The following is a 22,416-nucleotide window of genomic DNA, read 5'->3' as shown; positions in this document are numbered from 1 at the left end:
GTCCCTTCCTGCACAAAAACAATCATCCCGCACTGCAGGCACCCTTGCAAAATGACGTAAGCCAATGTGCGTCAGTGCACTGGAAAGCACAGGGATGTGTTGTATTGTTGCGACACATCCCTGTGAACTGTAAATGACGCAGCACAGCGCTGCTAAATGGCTTGCGGCACAACGCCATTTCTCTGTAGATGAGGCCCATGGTGTTTATCTAGGAGGAATGGTTAGATATAAAAGTGCACCTGGAATGCCAGTTTAAGAGGCTGGAAGAGACTATGCAAGCAGTATCCTCTTGGCTACTGCTCAGCTTGCACTAAGCACAACAGTGTTGCTTTATTCTTCCACAGAACATAACATTTCACATACACTGCCAACAAAAAAAGGAAAGAGGGGAGATAAGTAATGTTAAACGTTAAAGGACACCTTGATGGCAAAAAGCTCACAATAGCAATGGTATATAATCCAAATACAGATTAAGATATCTTCCTAGTCACTTTCCTAGCATTCTAACAGAATTTACAGAAGGTAATATCAGCGGCGGCTCCTCCACCATGGCGGAGGAGCGTCGCTCCACGCCAGTAGCAAAAAAAAAAGAATATTAAAACAATAATAAACCTGGATTTATTATCATTGTATTTTCTTTCCTAGCTGAGTCTTGGGGGTGGGGCCAGGGGGGTGACAGACACCGACAGTTATCAGTGCACATCTTGGTTTGGCTGGCCATCTCACTGAAGCTGCGCACTGAAGCTGTCTCCAACTTGATCTGCGTTGATGGGTTGGAGACAGCAAGCACAGGCTCCCAGTCTCCCTCGGTATGTATTTTCAAAACAAGGGAAACCTCACAATTTAAAAGAACCTGGAGTAGTGAAGAGTATTAGAGAAACAATGATTCATTGGGGCAGTTAGTCCTAGATATGTATCTAAAAAGTGAGGCTTTTCGGATAAAAAATATACTCTTTTGTATATTTACATTTAGAGCCTGAATGCAACAACTTAGTTAGAAAGACAAGTATGTTGCAGGATGACATATAATGATTTTTATGCAATTGTTTTATTCATTGCAGCATATTATCTTGTTTTTAATGATGATGATTATCATTAAGCATTAAAATATGCATCTTTCCTTTAAAGATATAACACTAAGCTATGTTTGCTAATTTTATATAATGAAATAAGGAGTTAGGTAGGTCGACAGGGTTTCAATCTCATTCAGTCGATATCATCATCAGGACAGGTGAGTGAGCGCCTAGTGTGTCTGTGTGAGAAGTTGGCCTGATATGTAGTGTTTCCAATTCTGGAACCACTTGGTATCAGTCCAAACAAACCCCAAAGATGTCTGGTTGTAAGTCAACCTTGTTAGACAAGCTATCCTAGTGGTAGCATGGACTAAGCAGCCTTAAAGGCTTAACTTAAGAGGTCGTGTTAAGCGAGCTGTTTTACCACGTACAATCCTGTAATCAAATGAAAGGACACCACACAAGTATATATTATAAAAATATATGTATTTATTTCTAAATTACTCCCCAGTACTCTTTATGAGGAAAGGGGCACAAGCGTTAAATCAAAAGCACAGTATAACATACAAGTTGCACAATTTTGGATAAGGGCCGGTGGCCACTTAAACCATATACTAAAAAAGTGGTATAAGAGATACCAATCGAACAGTAGTTAGGCCTAGGGCCTAGAGATTCGCTGGGAGCAGTCAGGACTAGCAATGCTGAAGTCGGGAGTAGCCCACAGGAGACGGGTGCAGCACGGAAAGTGCGGCTCGCACCAATGCAATGTCAATGGTGCGTAAAAGTTACATAAAGTGAGTTAAAAGATACTTCCGCTGAACCTAGAGGAACAAAACTTTAGACACAGACCCTAGAGGTGTGTACCAGTGTATGTACACCGGCGTTGCAATGTTACCTCACCCACAGGCCGTGGGTGCACAGGGTCGAAGTGGCGTCGGGTTTTGACACGCAGGCTCTTGGTGCTTGAAGCTGTTGCAGCTGCAGGCGATGTGAAGCAGAAGTGTCCGGTGCGATCCAAGGGTGGATCGAAGTAGAAAAGTACCTGAAAGCAGAGGGGACAGAGTCTGGGTCACTCAGCAGTGACCAGGGTGGAACCAGGACGGAACCAGGCAATGTCGGGCGCAATCAGGTGGTTGTCGATAGGCTTCTCTCCGCTGTCACGTGGGCTCTGGGGCATCTGCGACGTCCAGGAGCAGGTCACGATCTGTCCCACGTAGGCTCTCGCCGTCAGCACCGTCGGCTTCAAGATTGCAGCAAACAGCACTTGGCAAAAGCAATCCACGCGGAACCGGGAGATTGCTTATCACTCAAACCAGGAGGGTCAGAGTGGGGGCTCCTTTTCACAGGAGCTGGTGCATATCTGGAGCAACCAGAAAAGCAAGTCATATTTCGGTTTTCGTCGGCACAGGGGCCACAAGCCAGCTGGCAAGTGACCGGGCCAACGCGTCGAGCCGCCACAAGCAGAAGGGCCCCACGCAGCACTCGTCGAGTGTGGAGGGGGTAGCTTTGGTGCAAGTGTAGCTAGGAGTGGGGGCTTCTCAAACCCCGGTGCACAGCTTCGAGGATCACTCGTGGGCTGCACGGTCAGCGTCTCGTGGCCTTTTCAAGATGGCGTGCCCCACGCTTCCGGTCGCCTCCACTGGTCTCAGCTCTGCAGGGACTGTGGATCGGGCAGGGAGAAGGCAGGCAAGTTTGATCTCGTCAATCTCTGTCGCTCGAGTTCCGGTGGGAACTGCAACAAAGCAAGGGTCGAGGGCTGGATGGTGCCTGTTTGCACAGGGTGGTCACTCCTTGACCACAAGGGAGATTCTTCAGTCTTCTGCGTTGAGTAGAAAGTCGAAGGGTCCAGAATTCGTTTCTTATGTTTCTTCAGGATGATCTGAGTTGCATTGGCACTGCTCCCACTCTTATTCGAATCTGGTGGGCTGGACATCCTGCTAGGTCCCCTCCTATGGGTGGGACCCAGAAAGGGGGTGGTTACACCCCTTTCCTTTGATCCAGGCCGCGCTGGGACAGGGGCTGGGAGGCCCCAGAACCGGTTTGGCCGGATTATGCAAGGGGCAGCCTTGTGCTCCCCAGGCAGTGTTTGGTTTCTTTGAAACCTCCCTACTACAATCCACTATCTCCTGTCTGGGGTGGTTTAACACCGCCCTGCGACAGGAAACCCTTTGTCCAGGCCTCCTCTGCTGAGTTTCGGTCAGCAGCAGGAGGCCAGACCCGTGTCTTTGGCAGGGGCATCCATTTTGTGAATCTGAGGCTCATTTTAAATCAACCGCGTTTCAGTAAAGTAACATGTCTTATCCCTCTAGAAGGGTGGAATGCTACCCCCGTCGCCAGAACTGGCGAGGGGGTAGTATTACAATTCGTATGACACCTTACACGACATGTTTTGATAAAGCCAAACCAAAGTTGCTATATAACCGCGAGGATTATAAGGCGCTTAAGAGTATATGGTATGGCATTATCCCGGATCAGCTTAGGGAGTTGTTCCCGACAGCTGCAGACAGGCTCAGCTCATGCCAGAGCTCCATCTCACATAAAACCACGCACTCTGCCCCCAGGATTGATGAGGCCTTCCATAGGAGTGGCTTACAGGCTATATATGTGTCCAGATATAGGTTTAGATATAGGTATACTATATCTAAGCAAGGGGTGATTACACCCACTTGCCCCAGCTGAGTGATCAGCCAGTTGTGTCAATTTAAGAACCAGCCAGGGGTGGCAAAAGCTATGCTTCAGCCCCTGGTAGGCCTTGGTGGCACCTATGCCCTGAGCACCTATAGTGCATAGTACAGGGGCTGACAAGGAGTCCATTTCCAATTGTGGTATGTACCTATAGCAGATGTATTATGAATTTAGAGAGAGAACAGCAGGCTGGGGGTCTGATTAGCAGGCCCACAGCCTCAGTAAGTCGAAAACCAGTGAAGCAAAAAGCAAAAATTGGGGTGACCATAGGATAGCAGACCCTACTCTCCTACACAACCCCCCCCCCCAAACGCAGGGACATTAAACTTAACCTTGACCAGATAAGTCTTCATATTCTAAGTGGAAGTACCTGGAGAGACCATCTGCATTACCATGGTCAGCCCCTGGGCGGTGCTCCACTGTAAAGTCCATCCCCTGTAGGGAAAAGGACCACCTGAGCAGTTTGGGATTTTCACCCTTCATCTGATTTAGCCACAAGAGGGGCTTATGGTCTGTCTGAATTAGGAAGTGAGTACCAAATAGGTATGGCCTCAACTTCTTCAGGGCCCAAACCACAGCAAAGGCCTCCCTCTCAATAGCTGACCAACGTTTCTCCCTGGGGGTCAGCCTTCTGCTAATAAAAGCAATGGGCTGGTCTTGACCATCTTGATTAAGTTGTGAAAGCACAGCTCCCACCCCCAACTCAGAAGCATCTGTCTGTACAATGAACTGTTTGGAGTAGTCAGGACTCTTCAGGATAGGTGCAGAGCACATGGCCTTCTTCAGGTCATCAAATGCCTTTTGACAGCTAACTGTCCACTGAACTTTTTTGGGCATCTTCTTGGATGTCAAGTCATTCAATGGTGTCACAATGGACCCATAGTTCTTTACAAATTTTCTGTAATACCCAGTCAGGCCCAAGAAGGCTCTGACTTGTGTCTGGGTAGTTGGAGGAGCCCAGTCCTGTATGGTCTGGATCTTGCTCTCCAGTGGTTGAACTTGACCCCCACCTACTAGGTGGCCCAAGTACACAACCTTGCTCTGCCCTATCTGGCACTTAGTAGCCTTGATAGTCAGGCCTGCCTTTTGCAGGGCCTCCAGAACCTTCTTCAGGTGGATCAGGTGATCCTCCCAGGTGGAGCTAAAGACAGCAATATCATCTAGATATGCTGCACAAAAGTCATCCAACCCAGCAAGGACTTGATTCACCAACCTTTGGAAGGTGGCAGGTGCATTCTTCAAACCAAAGGGCATTACCACAAATTGATAATGTCCACTAGGGGTAGAGAATGCTGTTTTGGCTTTTGACTCTTCAGCTAGTCTGATTTGCCAGTAGCCAGCTGTCAAATCAAATGTGCTCAGAAACTTGGCAGAAGCCAATTTATCAATGAGCTCATCTGCTCTTGGAATGGGATGAGCATCTGTCCTAGTGACAGCATTGAGACCTCTGTAGTCCACACAAAACCTCATTTCTCTCTTCCCATCTTTGGTATGAGGTTTTGGCACAAGGACCACTGGGCTAGCCCATGGGCTCTCTGATGGCTCAATCACTCCAAGCTCCAACATCTTTTGCACCTCAGCCTTTATACAATCCCTGACATGGTCAGGTTGCCTGTAGATCTTATTCTTCACAGGCAGACTGTCACCAGTGTCCACCTCATGGGTGCACCAATTAGTCTGGCTGGGTGTGAGTGAAAACATATGTCTGTGGGCCTGCAACACCTGTCTGCAGTCCACCTGTTGCTGCTCAGTGAGGCTGCCTGCCAAGGCTACTCCATCAACTGAACCATCATCAGGGTTCTGGGAAAGCAGGTCTGGGAGAGGGTCACTCTCTTCCTCCTGTTCCCCATCTGTGGCCATGAGGAGACTCATGTCCTCCCTGTCAACAAATTCTTTCAAACGGTTTACATGGAGCACCCTGTGGGGGCTCCTAGGGGTACCAAAGTCAACCACATAGGTGACTTCTCCCTTTCTCTCAATGATAGGGTAGGGTCCAGTCCATTGGTCCTGGAGAGCTGCTGGGCCCACTGGGTCCTCCAACACCCACACCTTCTGTTCTGGCTGGAACTCAACCAGAACAGCCTTTTGGTCATGCCAAGCTTTCTGTAATTCTTGACTGGCCTCAAGGTTTTTGGATGCTCTCTCCATGTATTCAGCCATCCTGGAGCGGAGACCAAGTACATAGTCCACAATGTCTAGTTTAGGCTTTTTGAGAGGTAACTCCCATCCTTCCTTCACCAAACTCAATGGACCCCTCACAGGGTGGCCAAACAAAAGTTCAAAAGGGCTGTAGCCAACCCCCTTCTGTGGGACCTCTCTGTAAGCAAAGAGCAAGCAGGGTAAAAGGATGTCCCATTTCCGCCTAAGCTTCTCTGGTAAACCTTTTATCATTCCCTTTAGGGTCTTGTTGAACCTTTCAACAAGCCCATTGCACTGTGGATGGTAGGGTGTGGTAAACTTATAGTTTACTCCACACTCTTTCCACATTGCTTTCAAGTATCCAGACATAAAGTTGGTACCTCTGTCTGAAAGAACCTCCTTTGGAAAGCCCACTCTTGAGAAAACTGCAATGAGGGCTTTTGCCACCACAGGAGCTGTGGTGGTCCTCAGGGGAATTGCCTCTGGGTACCTGGTGGCATGATCCACTACCACCAGTATAAATCTGTGCCCAGATGCTGTTGGAGGATCCATGGGACCCACAATGTCTATTCCAACTCTTTCAAAGGGTACCCCCACCACAGGTAGTGGTATCAGGGGGGCCTTTGTTGTGCCACCTGACTTACCACTGGCTTGGCAAGTGACACAGGAGCGACAAAACTCCTTGCCATTTTCTGACATGTGAGGCCAGTGAAAGTGTGGAACAAGCCTGTCCCAGGTCTTATTCTGGCCTAGGTGTCCTGCAAGGGGAATATCATGGGCCAAGGTAAGAAGGAAACCCCTACACTTCAAAGGTATAACCAACCTCCTGGTTGTGCCAGGCTTGGGGTCTCTAGCCTCTGAATAAAGGAGTCCTTCATCCCAATACACTCTATGGGTACCTTGAGCATTTCCTGCAGCCTCAGCAGCAGCTTGCTGTCTGAGGGGTTCAAGTGAAGGGCAATCTAATTGGGCCTGCCCCAGGTCTGCCCTTGAGGGTCCCCCTGTCCCCAGAAACTCAACCTGATCAGGTTCAAGCTCCTCTGAGACAGTCTCCTCTTGGACTGCAGAATCAGTTTCCTGTGAAACTTGATCCTCAACCTGGGGCAAGTGGGAAGGCACAGCCTTAGCCCTCTTGCTCCTTCTCTTGGGTTGTGGTTGGTCTATTGTTTCAAGATCCACCACTGGTTCAGGAAGGCACTTCTTAGCCTGAGACCTTGTCACTGCAAGGACATGAGCTGAAATCCCTAGCATTTCTGCATGAGTCCTGTACTCCACTTCTGACCAAACTGAGCTTTCAAGATCATTGCCTAACAGACAGTCTACTGGGAGGTCTGCACTCACAACAACTTTCTTTAGGCCATCTACCCCTCCCCAGGAGAAGTTCACAACAGCCACACTATGTGAAGTAGTGGAGTTGCTTGCATTGGTCACTAGGTAACTTTCACCTAGTACAATCTGACCAGGGTCCACAAAGTCAGGTGTCACCATTGTGACACTGGCACAAGTGTCCCTGTAGGCCTGAGCCAGTTTCTCATTGATTAAGGGAGTCTGCCTATATTTGCCCAGGTTACTGGGGCTTACTGCAGTGGTCAAAGATAAGTCCACATCATATAGGAGAACTGCCTGTGTGGGGATTCTGACTAGGCCAGATTCCACCTCAGTACCCAGGGTCAACCCTACTAAACCCTTTGGCTGTGTACCACCACTGCTAACTGTACTAGGGGGTGCAGGTGCTTTAGGAGCTGCAGTGGTGGGGACTGGATTTTTCTTAGTGCATTCACTGCCCCAGTGTGAAACTGATTTGCAGGTATTACACCAAGGTTTCTTTGGGCCATCATTCTTCTTTTTCTTGTTTCCATTTTGGGAACCCCCCTCCTTATTGCTAGTTTGGGGGCCTGAAGACTTCTGGTCCTTTTCTTTATCTTTCTGATTCCCACCCTTCTGGTCTGTTTTCTTCTGGTCACCTTGGTTCTGGTTTTTCTGCTTAATCCTTGTTCTGACCCATTTGTCTGCCTTCTTTCCCAATTCTTGGGGAGAGGTCAAATCAGAGTCAACAAGGTATTGATGCAACAGCTGGTTCTGACAGTTATTAAGGATCTGCTCTCTCATCATAAGATTGTACAATCCTGTATAGTCTGAAACTTTACTTCCCTGCAGCCAACCCTCCAGAGCCCTAGTGGCACAATCTACAAAATCAGTCCAGTCCTGAGTCTGTGCTTTTTGGGTGTCTCTGAACAACAACCTGTATTGCTCAGTGGTTAGGCCAAACCCTTCAATAAGAGCACTCTTCAGAACAGAGTAGTTTTTGGCATCCTCAGGTCTAACAGTGAGGAGCCTGTCCCTCCCTTTCTCAGAAAAGGAGTACCATAAAATTGCTGCCCACTGATCCTCAGGGACCTGCTGTACCATGCAGGCCCTCTCAAGAGCAGTCATCCATTTGTGGATATCATCCCCTTCCTTGTAGGGGGGCACAATTTTTGTCAGGTTTCTATTGTCATAGGCCCTGTCTTTTTCTTTAGGAACTTTGCTGCCACCAGTGGCATCTAAGCCAGTTAATTTCTGCTCCCTTGCCAAGGTAAGTTTAGCTTGAGCCAAGGTAAGCTTAGCTTGAGCCAGAGCTACCTCCTCCCTCTCTATCTGGAGTTGGACAGCCCTCATTCTGGCCCTATGCTCTTTCCTCTGGGAGGGAGTCATCCCTCTCTGAGATTCTCTTGAGGCACTAGAAAGATGAGAATCCCCTGATTGAGATCTCACCCTCCTGTTACCTGGGAGAATTTGGTTATGAGATCTGGAGTGGTGCTGGCCCTCTCCATTCTCATGTAGGTCTAGGTTGGCCTGGTTAAGCCTGGCAACCTGTACCTGGTTTCCCCCCTGATCCTGATCTTCAGGCTCTTCTAAATCTGAGCCTTCCTCTTCCTCTTCCTCTTCCTCCTCCTCTTCTTCATCTTCTGGAAGATTCTCATTCTCAGGGGAGTGTATCCCTTCACCTGATTCTAAGGGAGCCTGACTCACCTTATCTAAGTCATCCTTTTCCAGGATAGCTATTAGGGAAGGAATGGTAGGGCCTCTGCCCTTTTTTAGCCCCCTGGCTGTGCACAAAGCACTCAGGTCTTTGTGGCTAAGGTTGTCATATCTGGATGTTGTCCCTATAGGATCAACTATTACAGGAGCAGAGCCTGAGGCTCTACCTGTATCAGACATGACTGCTAGTGAGGTGTAAGTGATGCACTTACCTACACTGAGTGTTTTCCTACTGTACCTTGCTAGTGAGTTGTAGTCAGGGTGTGCTAATCCCTTTAATCTACAACTACTAAGTTCAGTAGAACTTAATATGCTAAGCTTTTGATTTATATGTACCTAAGGTACTTGATGTGATCTTTCAATTTGATGTAAAGATTGCAATGGTAAAACAAACAGCAAGCTCAAATCCCACCGCTGCCACCAATGTGAGAAGTTGGCCTGATATGTAGTGTTTCCAATTCTGGAACCACTTGGTATCAGTCCAAACAAACCCCAAAGATGTCTGGTTGTAAGTCAACCTTGTTAGACAAGCTATCCTAGTGGTAGCATGGACTAAGCAGCCTTAAAGGCTTAACTTAAGAGGTCGTGTTAAGCGAGCTGTTTTACCACATACAATCCTGTAATCAAATGAAAGGACACCACACAAGTATATATTATAAAAATATATGTATTTATTTCTAAATTACTCCCCAGTACTCTTTATGAGGAAAGGGGCACAAGCGTTAAATCAAAAGCACAGTATAACATACAAGTTGCACAATTTTGGATAAGGGCCGGTGGCCACTTAAACCATATACTAAAAAAGTGGTATAAGAGATACCAATCGAACAGTGGTTAGGCCTAGGGCCTAGAGATTCGCTGGGAGCAGTCAGGACTAGCAATGCTGAAGTCGGGAGTAGCCCACAGGAGACGGGTGCAGCACGGAAAGTGCGGCTCGCACCAATGCAATGTCAATGGTGCGTAAAAGTTACATAAAGTGAGTTAAAAGATACTTCCGCTGAACCTAGAGGAACAAAACTTTAGACACAGACCCTAGAGGTGTGTACCAGTGTATGTACACCGGCGTTGCAATGTTACCTCACCCACAGGCCGTGGGTGCACAGGGTCGAAGTGGCGTCGGGTTTTGACACGCATGCTCTTGGTGCTTGAAGCTGTTGCAGCTGCAGGCGATGTGAAGCAGAAGTGTCCGGTGCGATCCAAGGGTGGATCGAAGTAGAAAAGTACCTGAAAGCAGAGGGGACAGAGTCTGGGTCACTCAGCAGTGACCAGGGTGGAACCAGGACGGAACCAGGCAATGTCGGGCGCAATCAGGTGGTTGTTGATAGGCTTCTCTCCGCTGTCACGTGGGCTCTGGGGCATCTGCGACGTCCAGGAGCAGGTCACGATCTGTCCCACGTAGGCTCTCGCCGTCAGCACAGTCGGCTTCAAGATTGCAGCAAACAGCACTTGGCAAAAGCAATCCACGCGGAACCGGGAGATTGCTTATCACTCAAACCAGGAGGGTCAGAGTGGGGGCTCCTTTTCACAGGAGCTGGTGCAGATCTGGAGCAACCAGAAAAGCAAGTCGTATTTCGGTTTTCGTCGGCACAGGGGCCACAAGCCAGCTGGCAAGTGACCGGGCCAACGCGTCAAGCCGCCACAAGCAGAAGGGCCCCACGCAGCACTCGTCGAGTGTGGAGAGGGTAGCTTTGGTGCAAGTGTAGCTCGGGGTGGGGGCTTCTCAAACCCCGGTGCACAGCTTCGAGGATCACTCGTGGGCTGCACGGTCAGCGTCTCGTGGCCTTTTCAAGATGGCGTGCCCCACGCTTCCGGTCGCCTCCACTGGTCTCAGCTCTGCAGGGACTGTGGATCCGGCAGGGAGAAGGCAGGCAAGCTTGATCTCGTCAATCTCTGTCGCTCGAGTTCCGGCGGGAACTGCAACAAAGCAAGGGTCGAGGGCTGGATGGTGCCTGTTTGCACAGGGTGGTCACTCCTTGACCACAAGGGAGATTCTTCAGTCTTCTGCGTTGAGTAGAAAGTCGAAGGGTCCAGAATTCGTTTCTTATGTTTCTTCAGGATGATCTGAGTTGCATTGGCACTGCTCCCACTCTTATTCGAATCTGGTGGGCTGGACATCCTGCTAGGTCCCCTCCTATGGGTGGGACCCAGGAAGGGGGTGGTTACACCCCTTTCCTTTGATCCAGGCCGCGCTGGGACAGGGGCTGGGAGGCCCCAGAACCGGTTTGGCCGGATTATGCAAGGGGCAGCCTTGTGCTCCCCAGGCAGTGTCTGGTTTCTTTGAAACCTCCCTACTACAATCCACTATCTCCTGTCTGGGGTGGTTTAACACCGCCCTGCGACAGGAAACCCTTTGTCCAGGCCTCCTCTGCTGAGTTTCGGTCAGCAGCAGGAGGCCAGACCCGTGTCTGTGGCAGGGGCATCCATTTTGTGGATCTGAGGCTCATTTTAAATCAACCGCGTTTCAGTAAAGTAACATGTCTTATCCCTCTAGAAGGGTGGAATGCTACCCCCGTCGCCAGAACTGGCAAGGGGGTAGTATTCCAATTCGTATGACACCTTACACGACATGTTTTGATAAAGCCAAACCAAAGTTGCTATATAACCGCGAGGATTATAAGGCGCTTAAGAGTATATGGTATGGCATTATCCCGGATCAGCTTAGGGAGTTGTTCCCGACAGCTGCAGACAGGCTCAGCTCATGCCAGAGCTCCATCTCACATAAAACCACGCACTCTGCCCCCAGGATTGATGAGGCCTTCCATAGGAGTGGCTTACAGGCTATATATGTGTCCAGATATAGGTTTAGATATAGGTATACTATATCTAAGCAAGGGGTGATTACACCCACTTGCCCCAGCTGAGTGATCAGCCAGATGTGTCAATTTAAGAACCAGCCAGGGGTGGCAAAAGCTATGCTTCAGCCCCTGGTAGGCCTTGGTGGCACCTATGCCCTGAGCACCTATAGTGCATAGTACAGGGGCTGACAAGGAGTCCATTTCCAATTGTGGTATGTACCTATAGCACATGTATTATGAATTTAGAGAGAGAACAGCAGGCTGGGGGTCTGATTAGCAGGCCCACAGCCTCAGTAAGTCGAAAACCAGTGAAGCAAAAAGCAAAAATTGGGGTGACCATAGGATAGCAGACCCTACTCTCCTACAGTCTGGAAAAAAGATAGAGAAAGACAAAGGGGTCAGACAGAGTTGCCTGCTCAGTTATCTATATTTAGGGGCCGATTAAGATGACGATGGGACCACAACCGATAGCCCGTCAGTGGCGGTCCCACCGTCATCGGAACCATCGTATCTGCCCACCATATTTCAATGGCGGGCGGTTGGCAAGACCCACCCCCACACATTCAAAGTGCTCCTTGAGCCCACCGGGTGTGGCGGAGGGGGTTGTACTCCCTACCCTGGTGGCGGTGCTTGCTAGGCAGCGCCGTAGGGATTACAATGTCCCTTTCTGCCCGCCTTTTTCATGGCGGTTAACCTGCCATGAAAAGGCTGGCAGAAAGGGACTTTGGGGGCCGTAGCAGGCCCCCCTCCCTCCCTGGCCCTTCAATATGGGAACGGGGGCACCGATGCGCAGAGATATGTCCGGTGTCACTATTTTGCATTCCAGCGGATGCTGCAGCCAGCAGCACCCGCCGCAATGCAAAGTATAGACAATCTCGACCTCCATGGTTGCAGTCGCATCATAATGCCTATGTCAGGACCACTGACAGCCTGTCGGTTGGTCCCATTTCAGTTAGGTCCGCCCGCCATCCTAATCAGCCCCTGAGTCTACTTGCCAAGTAGAGGTTAATTTCAATGAGATATGTACATCACTACTAATATGGAAAGAAGGACAATAGGATCCCTTGGGCGAAAGAGGCGCAACCTTGTCAGTCCCATACGAAAATGCAAAAATTGGAGGATAGACTGGGTTCATTAATAAGGCAGGGGAACTTCAATATTGACATATCAAGGTGGTACAGCACTTACTCGAGAAGGGCCAGAACAGCAGCCTATCTGAGTCATGTAGATGGGGGTGTGGAAATCTCTAATGTGTAGAGTGCACCCGAAGTGAAAAGCCTAATGATTTAAGAAACTGTATGGAATTAAGGGCAAGGCATACTGTTAGATGGCATGCATATTGACGGGAATTAAGGACAAATACCCATGGTCAGCTCGATATTCGTATATAGTGGTTAGTGAGCTGAAGCAATCTCAATCACTGAATTATCAGAGAGTAGAAGAGAGAGAGAAGGTGAAATTAGACCCCATTTCTAAGAAGTGAGGCAAGGCTACATGCGGAATGGAGTGCTAGTCCATTTAAATAGTAGTTTGCCGTTTGAAATTAGGCACCCTCAGCATAAATAATTCAGGTCGCAGATTAAAACTCGTAGGGGCTGATTATGTGACTGTTCTGAAAGGCTCCAAATGGGATTCAGTTTTGCAGAATCCTATTCTGAACCTTTGTTTCCGAACAACTCGTACATATTTCCCAACGACCAATTATGATGCCTGGAAACCATTCGAGCAGTCTGAAACAGTTCTGAAATGCATGCAGAAAGCCTGAGTCTTTCAGAGCCGATTCGTACAGCGCAATGGACACAATTTCCATATGAACGATTCCGATGACCAATTCAGACAGCCAGTCCGATTCGGTCTGCCTGACACAAAATGACTGTTGGAATCTATTTTTGGGGCCCATTGAAGGCCCCCCCTTCACCCTGAGGTGCACGAATGAGGCCCGTGGGGGTACCTTTCCCAACCATGCACAATGTGGCAGGCACCATGCGGGGCCCACCACAGGGTGCAAGGTTTTCCCCAACCACCCCGTTTTTCAATGGGAGCCTGTGTTCTCGTTCGGAACACAGACTCCCATTGAAGTCAATGTGAGTTCGATAGAACGATGTTGGAGAGCATCATAGTCGGTCATCTGGATTTGCAGGACTCGATTCGTTCAGAAACAAGTCCAAGACTGATTCATTCAGAACAGTTTCCTAATGACAGTGTTATCGGCCCCTTGGTCTGTAATTAATAAGATGATATTCAGGAAGGGAGAGGGTTTCATAGACACTCTATGCATGAAGTGGAGAGTCTATGGGGACTTACTTGGATTAGGCGGAGCGGTTTCCTTAGTCCAGCCAGGCAGTTGCTCCAACTGCTGGGAACTGAATCAACCTTAAGGGCTATTTCTCAGAATGTGTTGTTTTAACCCTGGAAGTTAAAAGGCTCTTGTGCCGCTAGCTGCAAACTAGGGCGCTGACTGTGCTAGTCACTGAGCATGCGCTGTGAGCGGTGAGGTATATGCGCTTGTCTGTTTTCTCATCATGGGCAGGAAATAAATTCTCTACTGAACGTGGCAATGAATAGAGAGAGAGCTGAATTAGTGAGGAGGAAACCCTCAGATGAGGGGAGAGAAAGAAACTATACATTGCTGTATCAAACAATAAAAACCTTCGAACGTCTGGTGTTGCAATATTTTGAAAAACTTAGAGAAGACTACCACTTCACAGCCTATAACATAACATTAACTTTGAAGAAAGAAAGACCCTTTGGTACCTTAAGTCCATGTATGATATAGTGATCAACCCATGTGTTAAAGGGGGTGGGATAGTGATCCAAGATGCTTTTGGCTATAATAATGAGCTATTTTGCCAATTGAAGAAATCAAATCACTACGAACCTCTTATGTGCAACTCTTTACTGGCACTTAGAAGTCTGATCAACACAATCACAAAAGAAGCTGAAGAAGCAGGCTGCATTAGCCATGATACATATCTTTTTCTGAATAATAATAACTCTCCCACACCTTTGATGTAAACCTTACCTAAAAATCACAAAGATCCTATTACACCACCTGGCAGACCCATACATTCAGGCTGTGGTTCCATTTTGGATACACCGATTTCTTTATTCTGGATGTGGTTCAGACCTCTGCCACCTATGTGAAGGAGACAGCCCTCTTCATCAACTTAACTGAACTTGAACAATGTGACTCATCTTCCAAACTCTTGGTAACACTGGATAAAGAGTCCCTGTATACAAATATACCACAGGACAAATATATTGAAGTCATAAAAACATATCTTAGCCTAAGACCCACTCCCCACCAAGTCCCTACTGAATTCATCATTTGCCTTCTAGAACTGGCTCTCACCAAGAACTATTTTCTATTTGATGAGAAGTGCTGCAAGCAATGCAAAGGCACTTCAATAGGGGCTTTTTACCCTGATTTTGCTATACTGTTTGTAAAATAGAAACTACCTATATCCTAAACAACAGTTACCCTTTTTGTGACAAAATGCAGACTTGGAAAAGATGCATCAATGATGTTTTCATGATTTGGTGTGGGAATAGTAATGAATTGCTCACATTCTGTAATTGGCTTAACAACTGCCAACCAGATCTCAAATTGACCCATCACATTAGCATCACAGAGATTAATTTTCTGGATGTCACAGTAAAAGTCTTAGAAGGCCAACCCTATTCCACACTATTCAGGAAACCCACAGGAAGAAACATACTACTTCAATATTTCAGTTCTCACCCAAGAGCTTTAGAGATGGAGATCGCAATAGTAAACTCAAGGAGGATTTCTTCAGAGAAGCTGAAGTGCTTTCCAAGAAGCTTCAGGATAGAGTATACCTTAAACGATTGGTTTAACATTCTCTCAAAAGGGCCTGGTACTGTAACAGGGTCATACTTTCAGAACCTAAACACAAATCACCACTATCCAAAATCACTGTGTAACAACCTTCTGTCCTATCCGCAACAAGCTGACTAAATGTATTTATAAACACTGGAATGTGTTAAGCACTTCAACTATGTAACCTTAACTACCCATATTTTCCTACAAAAGAGGACGTGATATCAGAGACCATCTAGTGAGAGCACATAAACTTAAACAGACTGACTATACTATTAACTCTGTTCTAAGACTTCCCTCAGTATTGGGACATTTCAAATGTGGCAATTGCCAGGCTTGTAACTCCACTTCAAACACCAACATGTTTGAACATGGCAATATGAAACAGATCCTTGGCTTTTTTTTTAAATTGCTATTCTAGTAATGTCATGTACTGTATATGTAGTCCCTGTGACTAACAGCCTGATTCATCAATCTCCCGTTTTGCGAGGCCCTTATAGCGATTCATAGCGAATCGCTATTAAGGACTCGCAAAACGGGATTCATGTAGGAATAGCAAAATTTAACTCGCTCCTCTCCCTCGAGCAGGGTGGTCGCTCCCAGTGTCCCCTGGAGACATATGGTATCGTTTTCTGCTGCCTTGCTTAATACTGCTTTAAAAGTGCTGAATCGCTTTGCCTGCTGTCTGCCTGTGTGTCGCTCAGCTTGTTTAGCAATAGAATTGGGAATTTAGCGCTGTTTTCACCTTGTTTAGCGCGCTTTCCTCCAGCGCTCGGCTGTGCTCCCCCCCGCCTCCATTTTGTTTGTTATTGTAGCCCTCGTGAGCCCGACCCGCCTCCCAGCTGAACCGCCCTCCCACTGACCGTAAACAGCGCTCCCCTCCTGAATACTGCGTGACTCGCTCCTCTCCCTCGAGCAGGGTGGTCACTCCCAGTGTCCCCTGGAGACATATGGTATCGTTTTCTGCTGCCTTGCTTAATACTGCTTTAAAAGTGCTGAATCGCTTTGCCTGCTGTCTGCCTGTGTGTCGCTCAGCTTGTTTAGCAATAGAATTGGGAATTTAGCGCTGTTTTCACCTTGTTTAGCGCGCTTTCCTCCAGCGCTCGGCTGTGCTCCCCCCCGCCTCCATTTTGTTTGTTATTGTAGCCCTCGTGAGCCCGACCCGCCTCCCAGCTGAACCGCCCTCCCACTGACCGTAAACAGCGCTCCCCTCCTGAATACTGCGTGACTCGCTCCTCTCCCTCGAGCAGGGTGGTCGCTCCCAGTGTCCCCTGGAGACATATGGTATCGTTTTCTGCTGCCTTGCTTAATACTGCTTTAAAAGTGCTGAATCGCTTTGCCTGCTGTCTGCCTGTGTGTCGCTCAGCTTGTTTAGCAATAGAATTGAGAATTTAGCGCTGTTTTCACCTTGTTTAGCGCGCTTTCCTCCAGCGCTCGGCTGTGCTCCCCCCCGCCTCCATTTTGTTTGTTATTGTAGCCCTCGTGAGCCCGACCCGCCTCCCAGCTGAACCGCCCTCGCCCCTCCCCTTCCACTATCCATATATGACAGCAGCCCAAGCGCGCAGCGTCCACGTGCAGCGACCGCGCCCAACCCGCGCCGAAGGTGCGCCAAAGGTAAGCCCGTCTACGCCCGTCCGCGCCTGGACCGCGCCCAGCGCCAGAGCCCCTGCCCCTCGCGCTGCCCAGCCCCCCCGCGTTACCTACGATGCCGCCACCCTCCTAGCCCTTAATCCAGGTCGCGCCCCCAACTGCGTCCAAGCCGCTCCCGGACGCACCCATGGACCGTTCTCCTGCTTCTCCTGCAAATTCAGCGGCACCGACAACATCTCCGCTACGACCACACCACAGATTCCCGACCCCAACCACCTACATTGCATCCTTCTCAACACCCGCTCGGTCCACAGACACGCCATTGACCTATGGAACCTACTAGACACCGTCTCTCCAGACGTCGCCTTCCTAACGGAAACATGGATGAACGCTTCCTCCGCACCTGACATCGCCATCGCTATCCCTGATGACTATAAGATAACACGCAAGGACCGCACCGACCATACAGGAGGAGGAATCGCTATCGTCCATAAGAAATCCATCCGCATCTCCACCAGCTCCGACGCCAACCTCACTAACTCCGAACACCTTCACTTCCAGATCCACATCGATCCCAAGACAACTCTTAGAGGCACCCTCCTCTACAGACCACCAGGACCCCGCGCAAAATTCAGTGAAGACATCACGGACTTCATCACTCCACACGCGCTCCCCTCCAAAGATTACATCCTTCTGGGAGACCTCAACTTTCACCTTGAAAAGAACAACGACCGCAACACCACCACCCTCTTGGACAACCTCGCCAACCTCGGACTTAAACAACTGGTCACTTCCCCCACCCACATCGCAGGTCACACACTCGACCCCATCTTCACCTCCAGCAATCATGTCTCCTTCAGCCACACTACGGATCTCCTCTGGACTGACCACAGCTGCGTTCACTTCACCTACAACAAGCCGAAACCCATCATCCACCCCCAACCAACTCTACAAAGAAACTGGAACAAAATCACCACGGATCAGATCTCCACATCGCTCCTTCGAACCTCCCCAGCCCTCTCTTCTAACGCCAACGAAGCCGCCTCCAACCTCACCCTTTGGTTATCCAACACCGCCGACACCTTAGCACCACTGAAAAAATGTCAACACAAACTTGGCATCAAGAAGGCCGCATGGTTCAACGACGACCTCAAGAAGTCCAAGAAACTATGCCGCTCCCTTGAAAAGGCCTGGAAAAAAGACCCATCCACCAGCAACAAGGACGCCTTCAAAAGCGCCACCCGTACTCACCACCAACTTATCCGTAAAGCCAAGAAAACAGCATTCAAGGATCGACTTGACAACAACGCCCACAACAGCAAGGAACTTTTCAACATCGTCAAGGAATTTTCCAACCCCTCGGCCAACTCCAACGACATCACCCCCTCTCAAACCCTCTGCGACTCCCTAGCCTCTTTTTTCCACAACAAGATTGCTGACATCCACAACAGCTTCGACAACCAATCCGGAAGCCAACCCACCCTACCATCTGCTGACCATCTTCCCCCCGTAAACACCCTCAACGCCTGGAACCCAATCTCCACTGAGGACACCATCCGCCTGATGAATTCCATCCACTCTGGATCCCCCACAGACCCATGCCCTCACCACATCTTCAACAAAGCAGACTCCGTTATAGCTCCGCACCTCCGAGACGTCATCAACTGCTCCATCAACTCCGCTACCTTCCCAGAAGACTGGAAACACGCTGAACTCACCGCCCTTCTGAAAAAACCAACAGCAGACCCCACCGAACTCAAAAACTACCGTCCCATCTCGCTTCTTCCATTCCCGGCCAAAGTCATCGAGAAAGCCGTCAACAACCAGCTCGCAGCCTTCCTCGAAGCCAACAAATCACTCGACCCCTCACAATCTGGCTTCCGAGCCAAACACAGCACTGAGACCGCCCTCATCGCAGCAACAGACGACATTCGAACTCTACTGGACAATGGAGACACAGTCGCCCTCATCCTCCTCGACCTCTCTGCAGCCTTCGACACAGTCTGCCACAGCACCCTTTTACAACGCCTCAGAAACATCGGAATCCAAGGAAAAGCACTGGAATGGATCACCTCGTTCCTCACCGGAAGAACCCAGAGAGTCCGCCTCCCACCATTCAAGTCAGAGGCCACTGAAGTCATCTGCGGTGTACCTCAAGGATCCTCACTCAGTCCCACCCTCTTCAACGTATACATGAGCCCCCTCGCGGCCATCGCCCGCCAACACAACCTCAACGTCATCTCTTACGCGGATGACACTCAACTGATCCTTTCTCTCACCAAGGACCCCAGCACCGCCAAAACTAACTTACACGAAGGAATGAAAGAAGTCGCCGAATGGATGAAACAAAGCCGTCTGAAACTGAACTCAGACAAAACAGAAGTCCTCCTCTTAGGTACATCCCCCTCTGCATGGGACGACTCCTGGTGGCCGGAAGCCCTCGGAAAAGCACCCATCCCGACAGACCACGCACGGAACCTTGGCGTCAAATCCTGGATTCTTCACTCTCAATGAACAGACAAGTCAACGCCGTATCCTCTTCCTGCTTTAACATTCTTCGCATGCTCAGAAAAACATTTCGCTGGATCCCCTCCGAAACAAGGAAAACAGTCACCCACGCTCTAGTCACGAGCCGACTGGACTACGGAAACACCCTCTACGCAGGTACCACCGCTAAACTCCAGAAGAAACTACAACGAATCCAAAACGCCTCAGCCAGGCTCCTATTAGACATCCCACGCAACGAACACATCTCTGGTCACCTTAAAGACCTCCACTGGCTACCCGTCAATAAGAGGATCACTTTCCGACTGCTCACCCACGCACACAAATCACTCTACGACATCGGACCAGATAGCCTCAACTCCCGACTGTCCTTCTACACCCCCTCCCGCCAACTTCGCTCTTCCAGCCAAGCCCTCGCCACTGTACCTCGCATCAACAAGACCACCATGGGAGGCAGATCCTTTTCATACCTGGCGGCCAAAACATGGAACTCACTCCCCGCTTACCTTCGCCTCACCCAGAATCACCTAGTGTTTAGAAAGCAGCTTAAAACGTGGATATTTGACAAATGATCCTCCTCCCCTTCCTAAGCGCCTTGAAACCCTCTGGGTATGTAGTGCGCTATACAAATCTTATGACTTGACTTGACTTGACTCGCAAAGGTCCAGATTCTCAGAATCTGGCCCTTTGCGAGCCGATTTGGCCTTGATGAATAAGGCTGTTAGTCTACATAGGTCAAACAACGCATGAAGTTAAGTCTAGAATCTCACTACATAAAAGCAGAATACGCTGTAAGGTTCTACAGCTCCACTGGTTGAATGCTTTATGGAAAAAGGCCACTCAGAGAATGATTTTACTTGGCAGATTATCGACATTCTGAAACCTCTACCAAGAGGAGGCAGCAGCCAAATATTACTGAATAGATTAGAATGCAGGTCGATTTTTAAATGTCAGTCTATCAGCAAAAGACTGAGTACACACGAAGAATGAATGGAATTATGTGACTCTAGGGTTATCGCCATCCTTTCTGTGGATTAATTATATCATATGTCTTTATTTAATCTAACATTATCCAGTACATTAGATCCAAATGTACCTGTAACCCAGTTGACACATGAGAGATGGGCATCATTGCCACATGTTCCTGTAATCCCCTGTATATTGTATATGTCCAGTATAAATGTAATGTTATTGCAAAGTTTTTATTGTTTGCTACAGAAACGTTTAGGCCCACATGCATCAACAATGCCATTTGCGATTCCTTATTAGCAAAAAATAAGGAATCGCTAATAAGGAATTGCCAAAGGCTATGCATGAAGAAATCGCTAAAAAAATAGCGATTTCTCAAAATTCCTTAATTGCGACTCGCAAATTGCGAATCCCAATTAAGGAATACCTCCCCATTCATTTCTATGGGCCTAGAGGCCCATAGGAATGAATGTGAAGACATTCTCAATTTGCGATTCTCAATTAGAGAATCGCAAATTGAGAATGCAATTTCAAGGGTGTCAAAAGGACACGCTGTGCAAAAACAACAATTGATGGACAGAATGCAGAACAATGTCATACATTCACCCCAGTACAAGATCTGGGCCTAAATCCATCGTTTTTTGCACTCCACACCACCCCAGTTCAGACATGGCCATATGCAAATCAGCCATGGCACTGTGCCTCATGGGACGAGTCCAGTCCGAACTGTGAAGCCATGTCTTTCCTGGACCGGAATCAAGCATCCTAAGACCGGTTTCTGACTATCAGTCATCTTCAGCCAGGATAGCTTGACTCCAGTGGCGTGGAGAGCATGGGACTCACGGCTGAGCATACCCATCACACTTGGGGTGACAAATGCAAAAACAACAGTTGATGGACAGAATGCGGAACAATGTCATACATTCACCCCAGTACACAGATCTGGGCCTAAATCCATCGTTTTTTTGCACTCCACACCACTCCAGTTCAGACATGGCCATATGCAAATCAGCCTTGACCCTGTATCCCATGGGAAAAGTTCAGCCCGAACTGCCAAGCTATGTCTTTCCTGGACCGGAATCAAGCATCCTAGGACCGGTTTCTGGCTATCAGCCGTCTTCAGCCAGGATAGCTTGACTCCAGTGGTTTGGAGAGCATGGGACTCATGTCTGAGCATACCCATCCCACTCGGGGTGACAAATGCAAAAACAACAATTGATGGACAGAATGCAGAACAATGTCATGCTTTTTGCATTATATATATTCCGAAGACATTTGTAAGACATGTTTTCAATGATAACTGGGTAAGAATTGGAATGTGATAGAATGATAACTCGGTTGTGGTAGATAAAGCCAAAGAGTTGGAATGATTGTGAACTTGCTTCCCTATAGGAGACTCAATCCTTGATTGATGGTCAGTGAGGGCTACCTCAATCTAGTAGCAGACAAGGGACAGCCCAGAGCTATTTTCCTACTACAACACTTGTGTTTAGTGTTTGCTACATTGACAGGTCTTGCTGGGCAAACTGATATCTGCCTGAAGAAAAAATAATAAATGCAAGGTACGAGTTACACCAAAGTTTGAACCATTGTCTTTTGAAGTGGGTTCGGACCGAGAAAGACCTGCGGATGTTTCTCTTTCTCACTCTGCTGCTTGAGGCAGCCGTTAGAGGGTGCAACGGTTAGTAGGCAGTAGGGCAGGGGCAGCTCCTCAGCAATGGCGGAGGAGCATCGCCCCACAGGCTCAGATACAGCACTTGAAAAATAAAACGACATGCTATAATCGTTTCATTTTTCATTTGCCTTCTTTGACCTGTGTGTGCAGGGAGGAGCGGGACCTAGGGCTGGGGAGGGGAGA

Source organism: Lissotriton vulgaris, chromosome 2_1 (assembly GCF_964263255.1).
Source record: "Lissotriton vulgaris chromosome 2_1, aLisVul1.2, whole genome shotgun sequence".
Taxonomy (NCBI): domain Eukaryota; kingdom Metazoa; phylum Chordata; class Amphibia; order Caudata; family Salamandridae; genus Lissotriton; species Lissotriton vulgaris.
Note: the sequence above shows the minus strand (reverse complement) of the source record.